General features: G+C 38.7%; 1 long non-coding RNA gene across 1 annotated transcript; it reads right to left on the reverse strand.

The window, feature by feature from the left end:
* Positions 1-363: 363 nt before the first annotated feature.
* On the reverse strand, positions 364-1,274 carry LOC117822083. The gene is made up of 3 exons (XR_004633124.1): positions 957-1,274; positions 769-862; positions 364-474 (listed from the first exon to the last, which is right to left on the reverse strand). It is a non-coding gene; the product is annotated as an uncharacterized LOC117822083 (long non-coding RNA).
* Positions 1,275-8,588: the final 7,314 nt, after the last annotated feature.

Below are 8,588 nucleotides of genomic sequence, written 5' to 3' on the forward strand. Positions count from 1 at the left end.
GTGTTTATTAAGACAGCCTACAACTAGCATGCCTCCCTCCTAAGCTCCTTGTTAGCACACATTTGTGCAGGTAATGAAAAACGGGGGAGGGATTCAGTATTATTTTATACAGTCTATGGGCTGAACAAGCTCCGAGCTCTGACTCCGTGACAGACCGGATATTGTTGTTACGTAACAAAAACACGGAAGTCTGAAACGGCTCGTTTCACACACATTTACAGAAAGGTGTAGAAATCAAAACAGGGGCAGAATGGATTTTTTTCATTCTCGGGGGGTTTGTAGACATGCCAGGGAAACATATTTCAGGTAAAGAACCATTAAAAAGTCAATTTTGCATGATATGTCACCTTTAATGTCCTTCATGACAATGCGTCCCTCAAGGACAATGGCAGTTGAAATGGGCTGAAAATCATCTTTACTGACAACAGTCACAACACCAACCGTAACAGATGCCAGGGTCTCATCGCTTGTGTCCTGCAGAAAGAAATGGATATATGTTGTAATATTAGGAATATTCAACAGCTTAAGCATTTGGGAATAAATATTTTCTTTGTTTTTCAAGCTAAGCTCCAGCACATTAAATCTGACACAATAACGGACACTGCATTGAAAAGCCAAGGCTGGTCTAATTTAAAATAGGTTTATATCAATATAGAAATTGTTGTTAACACAGTGCTATGGCATTCAAACTGATGAATGTTACATTTTTTAGAGTATTGCAAGTTTGAAATACTGCAACAACCCCACTTCATTGATAAAAGTACTTACATAGCATGTGTTGAAGAAATCACTGGAGTTATCACCCACTGCAATGGGAATTCCTTTGAGGACAATGGGGCGCAGTGCAAGTCACATCTTGTGGCTTTGATAAAGAGACAGAAATGATCACTTAGTAGTTGAGGGGCTCCAAATTGGGCTTTGACATAGTTCCTAAGTTAGGAAACAAAATGACTTACCACCAAGTTTGTGCCCTGGATCAGCTCTTTTAGTTTCTGTCCAATGGCTCCTTTTTTCGACTTGAAGAGTTCCAAAAAGCGAGGGGTGTGCTGGTCCAAAGTCTCAAAGAACTGTGCTTCAAGATTCTTATTGGCAATTCTATTCAACTCAGCGAATACCTGGGGCAAGAAAAGAGAGATTGCAGAGGGAGATGAGCAATCAGTAAAGTATGAGGACATCCTTTTGATTAAAACCAGCTGTGCAAACTAAAAACTGTAATGACTAACAAAAGGGAAAGGCAAAGTGCAGCTTTAGTTTTTTGTGCGAGAGAAAAAGATGCATTTAAGAGTTCTACTAATATGGTAACATTCTGGCCTCAATTCAACAAGTTTTTTGAATTGCCACTGGGATTCCTCAATTGGGAAGACATTTTTTCTTTAAAAAGTGAAAAACAGATGAATTGGGATTTGTCAAAATTGAGAGAAACAAAGCTCACTTAAAAAAAAATTAAAATTGAAAAAAAATTTAAATGGCTAAATCTGTTGGCAAAATAAAGCTGCCACTTTGTGAAATGTATCTTTTAAAAAATCGGTGTAAAATTGGAACCACAATTCTTCAACCTCATTTCTTGGATTCATGTTGATTGTAAAGACCACTTGATGTTTTACCGTGTACCTTACCTTGTTTACTGACAGGATGATGACTAGAGTGCTAGATTTGAGTTAAACTTCTTCAAAAAACACAACATTTTGAATTGGACAGTGGTATTGACATTTAAACAGAACATCTGTAGCCACTGCATTCAATAATCTTGCAGAAAATAAACTTGATAATAATAGTTTTACATAACAAAATAATATTGTGGGTTTTTTTTAAGCATAAAGTGAGGCAGATGAATTGTGATTTTTGACAAGCAATATCTTAGTGAAACACTGGTTTAGCTAGAGTACTACAGCCGTCCACTGAGTGATGCTGTACTGAAATCTAGTCTAAAAACTTTAGTCTCAGATTTACTATCCTGAAACAACAGCCTTTGGGTCAGACTAATTCAAACTTAGAGACAGCAAGGATAGAAGAAAAAAAAGCATAACATCCTTCTTGTTCTAAATAAAGTGTATTATATTGACCTAAATATAATTACACCTAATCAAGTTTCAGAGCTATTTAACCATTGGGGGCAAAGATGTTGCATACTTGTTGCTCTGTGAAAAGTGCCAGCCATGTGTCAACCATGTCCTGGACAGCAGGCTCATTTTTCACTATCTCTCTTCTGCGTACCGGAAAGGTTTGGTCCATTATTCGAGAAATGAGAGTGCAATCTTGTTTATTTTTCTTCTTTTCTTGAATGAGAACATTTCTGACATTTTCAAGACTTGTCTCTTCATGTCAATCGGGCAGATTTTTTGCCTCACCTCGTGTAATGTTCTTGCTTGAAGACTCTCCAGATGGGTTACTTTTACCCCTTTTACCTCCATTGAATGCAACATCTTCACATCCAGCTCTTCGAAGCTTTGTGCGATAGTTGCCCATCTTAAATTTGAGGCTGTTCTTCCAGCCATAGTAGGCTCTCTGAGCCTGGTCCACAGCCAGCCATACCAGCCTGGCAAATTCTTTATTCTTTATCTGTAGGTTAAGCTTTAAAACTGTACATTGCCTCAGCAAGTTTTTCCAGGATGTCATGCTTCATATCACGTGGAAGAGCTGCATGTGTTCCATCCTTCATACAGGCAAGATTTCCCTGTCTCAGTCTATAGTCAACATCGACTGAGAAATTGGGTATGTCAAAAAACTTGGGCCATTGTCTTCTCATCAATGGTGAAGATCCACACGTCGACAGGATCTCAGTGTCAGCTGTGCTTACGTCAGTGTCCAATGTGGAGTTGGGCGATGGCAGGGCTGTTAGCTGGAGAGTGACTAGAGGTATGACTCCCAGTGTAGCTTTTTCAGGCAAATCTGATATTTCAGTGAAATTGCAGAGGGCATTATTGAAGTCTATATCTTCATATTGTAATTTAAAGTCATACTGCAATGACAGTTTGTCCCTTAACTGCCCTTTCAACTCTTCAACAGAACTCAGTCTCTCATTCAGGATTAACTTCCTGCTATTATATTCATTGATCACAACTCTCAGCAGTAACCTCTGTGCCATTTTGGTAAAATATTCTGAAAGAGGAGAAGAAATATGTCAAAGACTGCAACGTTACAGTGCTTACTTCACTCAGTATAGTATGTGCCTTTTGAGTGTAACAAGCTGTTTCCCCATTACTCTGTAGAGTGACAAAGAAAAAATGTCATTCCGTTCAGACAACTGGGCCATCTAGACAGCCTGAAGATGCTTCAAGGACTGTGTTTGTCTGGCCATTCATTTGATACAGACAGTTCTGCACATTTTCAGGGAATGAAGCAACCATTACAGACTTAATTTTATTAATTTCAACAGATGGCTTGAAAAAAGAAGTGGAACCTAAATGGAAGGCTACCATTTTCTGGTGTCTGAGGGCTAATGTAGGGGCTATGTTCTTGAAATTGCGAACTTGTCGAACAACATCTTTAATAAACTTGTGTTTGCCATCAAAACCCATGGTCCACACGTCAGATAAAGGGCCAAAAGTTCTTATCAGATCAGGGTAATGTTCCTGGTAGTGGTGCTTGGTAGGACGTAGTCTTTCATTTGGGAAAATGTTCTGAAAAAGATCCCTATGCTCTGCAATCTTGCAGTCAAGAAATGAAACATACTCTGTAAATGCTGCAGAAAGTGACAGTTCCACCACATCCTTTAAGCTCATGAAAACCTCCCAAGTTTCGTCTTCATCAGGGATATGATGACCTATCAGCAGAGGCAGAAGTCTGATAAGTGCCCAATTTTCATGGCCGTTTCCCCCAATTGTTCCCTTTGTGGTGAAGTTCTTCCTGAGGAGCTGGGGTTGATTTGTTTAGTCTGAAAATGTATATGGAAACTTTTTGATGGCCCCATTAATGGTTTCAAAGGACAAGCACAAGGCCAATTCAGCAGGAACGATACCCTCCAGAAGATCCTGCAAAATATCTGGTGGGTAACCATCAACAACATGAAAATGTTGCAAGCTGTCAGTAAGAGGACAGACTCTTTTTACACCATGTTTCTGCGCCATGCTAGAATCTTGCAGTACATCTTGTACATGTCTGTTGTGACTCTCTTTTGCTTGTGGTTGGAATGAGCCTGTCCATACTTATTTGTGTTGCATTTCCTCCTTTGTGGCCATACAAAATCGACACAGCAGACTTACTGTGAAGCTTTCAAAAAATCCTCCCAAAGAATGCACAGCTAAGTTGTCTGCAGCAACAAATAAAACAGTGCCTTTGACACTTGCTCCAAGTTGTTCCACATATACTCCATGTTGCTCAAGAAAAACAAGGTCCTGTAGGAGAGGGCAAAGAATTTCCCCATAACCACAGTCTTTTATGTTGCTGACCTTGCAAAGCAAGGCAAGCTGAATGGAGTGAAGGGAAGAGCAATATGTAGGGTGCAGATTCCCAAGTACCCAATAGATGGCACATAACTTGTGCTTGCTCCTGGAGGTTCAGAAGGGGTTGGCCACCTCAAAGTCATCAATATACAAAAAAAGAGCAATGCTAAACTCTTCGTGTGTCAAGGGAGTATTAATTTTGAAGCGGGATCCATCCCTGTAAGACTTGTACTCCGGTGACAAATTGATCTCAGGTGACATGGCCTTGTCCAAAATGTCCCTATTGTTCAGCAAAGTCTGCAGCATTTTTAATATGGGGGCATACACAACTGTCTGTGTATTTTTCAAGACAAACTCAATAGGCATCACTACAGAGAACTCTCTTAAAGTGTATGTTGTTTGCTTGCTAGCAGTTGACAATGATCCCCCTTTGGAAGTGAATTTTAGGAAAGGGTTATTCTCAGTTAAAACTTGAGGGCTACCTCCCTCACTAAAGAGTCATCGTGCTGATGCAGTATTTGTCAAAGTGAAGCATAGATCAATGGCTTTGACAGATTTGGCTGATCTGCTCTATGACTTCTTGCAAGGCACTTTCCGAGATGTTTAGAATTGATGTCATTTTCAAAAAAAGGGCAGCTACATTCAGTTCCAACTGATTCTCAAAGTCCTCAATATTACTGTTGACCTCAGTAAACTCAAATTCTGCATCATCTGCATCAAGGACGTTGTGCTCAGGTTGTAAAACCGTATCAGGGAGAGGTTCATCAAGACTATCCTCGGAAAAAAAATAAGGTTTAAATAGTGTTTAATAGTAATAATATAATTTATTAATAAAAAAATGTAATAAAGTAATAATAGTTTAAATAGCTTAGCGCCGCTCGAGTGGCTGCTTGTTGCATTAGCTCTCTCTTCGTTGTTCTTTTTTCATATCTGTTTAGTTCTCTTTGTATTTGGAGCCTGTCATGACTTTAATGACTCATTGACCTGGCTACGTTTGCAGTGGTGTTTTTACTATTTTTGTTCCTGTCTGTGTCCGGAGATCCTGCATGTATCCATGGTAACATTGTTTACATACGAGATCAGCTGTTAGCAGCCCTTAGCATGTTGATGCTAAACGATACTAGGCCCGATGTTCCCTGCGAGCTGAGGAAAATAATAATAATAATAATGCATTTTATTTATAGGCCCCTTTCTTGGCACTCAAGGTCACCTTACAACATTAAAAACAAACAGAGTTTAAATAGCAAACAGTAAATAAAACACAATTTATTTATTAGGAGGCAAGGACAATGTGCTGGTACTGAGGTGCAAGCTAAAAAAGACGACATGGACCTGTCCTTCCACCCACCGTTATGGGGAATGTAAGATCTATCTACGATAAGGTGGATGAGCTAACCCAGCACCAGAGGGAATACTGGCAGAGTAGCATCATGCTAACAGAGCTAACACCGGACACGAACGCCACATTGGAAGGATTTCACCTGCTGTGGGCGGACAGGATACAGGAGAGCAAGACTGAATTAACTGGTGAAGAAGACCAGCTCAGTCCTGGACCCTGTGGAGGTGGTGGCTGACAGGAGAATTATGGCCAATCTGTCGTCTTTGATGAACATATTTCTTTTTTAGATATATATTCTGATAGATTAGATATAATTTGACATAGAGTGGTCTAGACCTCCTTTGTTTGTAAAAGCGTCTTGAGATAACGTTTGTTGTGATTTGGCGCTATACAAATAAAGATTGATTGATTGATTGATTGATAGTGTCTCATTTTGTATCAGATGCTCTCTGCTTCTGTGAGTTAAAGGTTGAATAAACATTACTTTCAAAGTTGCAGCCTTGATATGGACAAATCACCTTTTGCTTCAGTTTCAAGTGTCTTCGCAGATGAGAGAAGAAATCAGCATCAGTACAAGGTTCCTCAAAGTCACACAACTGACAATGAAATATAGTGTGGCTTGCTTTCTTTGGTTCCTTTTGAGTGTGCCATTTTGTTAAGTGTACCTTAAGGGCATTAAAAGATTTGAAGGTGCAAAGACACTCTTTGTGTAGGCATGGAAGTTGTGATACTCTTGTGTGACATCCATGCTTTAAGCGATAATGTTTGAGTAAATATCCCCTCTTTTCAGCACAATACGTGCAGTACTTACAGGTCCACTGCATTGGAGGTCTGCAATTTGCTTGGCTTATCTAGAAAGAAAGAAAATTAGACAAAAATTAGCCCCATACACGATAAAACAAAGCATAAAGCACTTGTTACATCTCAAATACCTTAGCAAAATGTTGATTATCTTATTAAGACTACCTTGAGCAGCACACAATTTCATTTTGAAGTTGGTTTGAATAGGACACACATTTTGGTTCAAATATGGTTGAACTAAAAAAATACAGTTAAATCTTTTTAAGTCACATGATAGCAATTAATGGATGTATTTTTGATATCTTGTATATCTTCTAAACATGTTGTTATAAATGGGACATTGCCCATTTTAGTTAAAATGTGACTGAACTAAAATATACACTAAATTACCAGAGCCTGGAGGTAACATTTAAATGGATACTGATACATTTCTGTGGCCATGAATATGTGTACTGTAAATACCATGCAATGACATGCTTATGTCATTTGCACTCAATCAGTGTCAGACTACATTTTTGCAGACAGCAGCTCTGAAGTGTGTACAATTTCTGAGATTTCTCAAGATTCTGAGTGAGTGAGTTTAACACAAACTTTAAGATTCTCATAACTGCTTTGATTAATTAATTGATAATTGGTGGACTCAGTTAAATTTGATTTACAACTACATTTTAAGGATGCACAAAATGATCATCATGATAACAATATTGGCAGATATTATCCATCAAAGTCACATATTAGTATGGCAGATCTGTAAATTTCTGCTGATAATTAGAGCCAATATATCGGAGCAGAATGTCAGCTCTTACAAAATAATACATATCACAAAATAAAATGTTGTGGTTGTGTTACCTCTGTTTCAAAAACAGACTGTCTTAACAAGATTGACAGATAAATTATGGAACAGGAGAAGACTTGTTCCTCTCTAGAAGAAAAAGATATATATATATATATCAATATTGGCTAAAATGATTTTAGAGTTACTGACAGATACAAAAATCCGTTATTGTGCAACCTCATTAAATGTGTCCCTCTGGCATATCAGCACAATAAGATTCTCAGAACTATAGTACACTAGTGACATGTCTGTGACGGGCAAGGGTTCTGGTGGGCCTATGTTGGATTTTCTATGATTATGGAAGCCAGATTTGAGGGAATTTAGTATTTTGTTAATGATTGCTGCATTTTTTCAACTGAAATGTAGGCCCTTCATTAAGCTATGATTTATGTGCTCAGCTTTTCTTCCTACTAAAATATTTATTGATGCCTCTACATCACACCATCTACATGTTATATGACACAGTGCTTCTACATCACACCACATACAGGTTATATGACACAGTGCTTCTACATCACACCGCCTACATCTTATATGACACAGTGCTTCTACATCACACCACCTACATCTTATATGACACAGTGCTTCTACATCACACCACCTACATGTTATATGACACAGTGCTTCTACATCACACCAACTACAGGTTATATGACACAGTGCTTCTACATCACACCACCTACAGGTTATATGACACAGTGCTTCTACATCACACCACCTACAGGTTATATGACACAGTGCTTCTACATCACACCACCTACATGTTATATGACACAGTGCTTCTACATCACACCACCTACATCTTATATGACACAGTGCTTCTACATCACACCACCTACAGGTTATATGACACAGTGCTTCTACATCACACCAACTACAGGTTATATGACACAGTGCTTCTACATCACACCACTTACACGTTATATGACACAGTGCTTCTACATCACACCATCTACACATTATGTGACACAGTGCTTCTACATCACACCACCTACATCTTATATGAGACAGTGCTTCTACATCACACCACCTACATGTTATATGAGACAGTGCTTCTACATCACACATGCCTAGCATGTAGCATAATCAGGCGGTTAGCATCAACAAATAATAGGCTAATTAATGTGTATGGCTAACGTGGTAGCTAGTACAATACCTGCTAGTAGTTTTACCCCTCATTTGACTGGAGAGTGCCGACTCTCCCATAGAGAAAAGTCTGATCGCTTTTTTG

The sequence above is a fragment of the Notolabrus celidotus genome, chromosome 11, assembly GCF_009762535.1.
Source record: "Notolabrus celidotus isolate fNotCel1 chromosome 11, fNotCel1.pri, whole genome shotgun sequence".
NCBI classification, from domain to species: domain Eukaryota; kingdom Metazoa; phylum Chordata; class Actinopteri; order Labriformes; family Labridae; genus Notolabrus; species Notolabrus celidotus.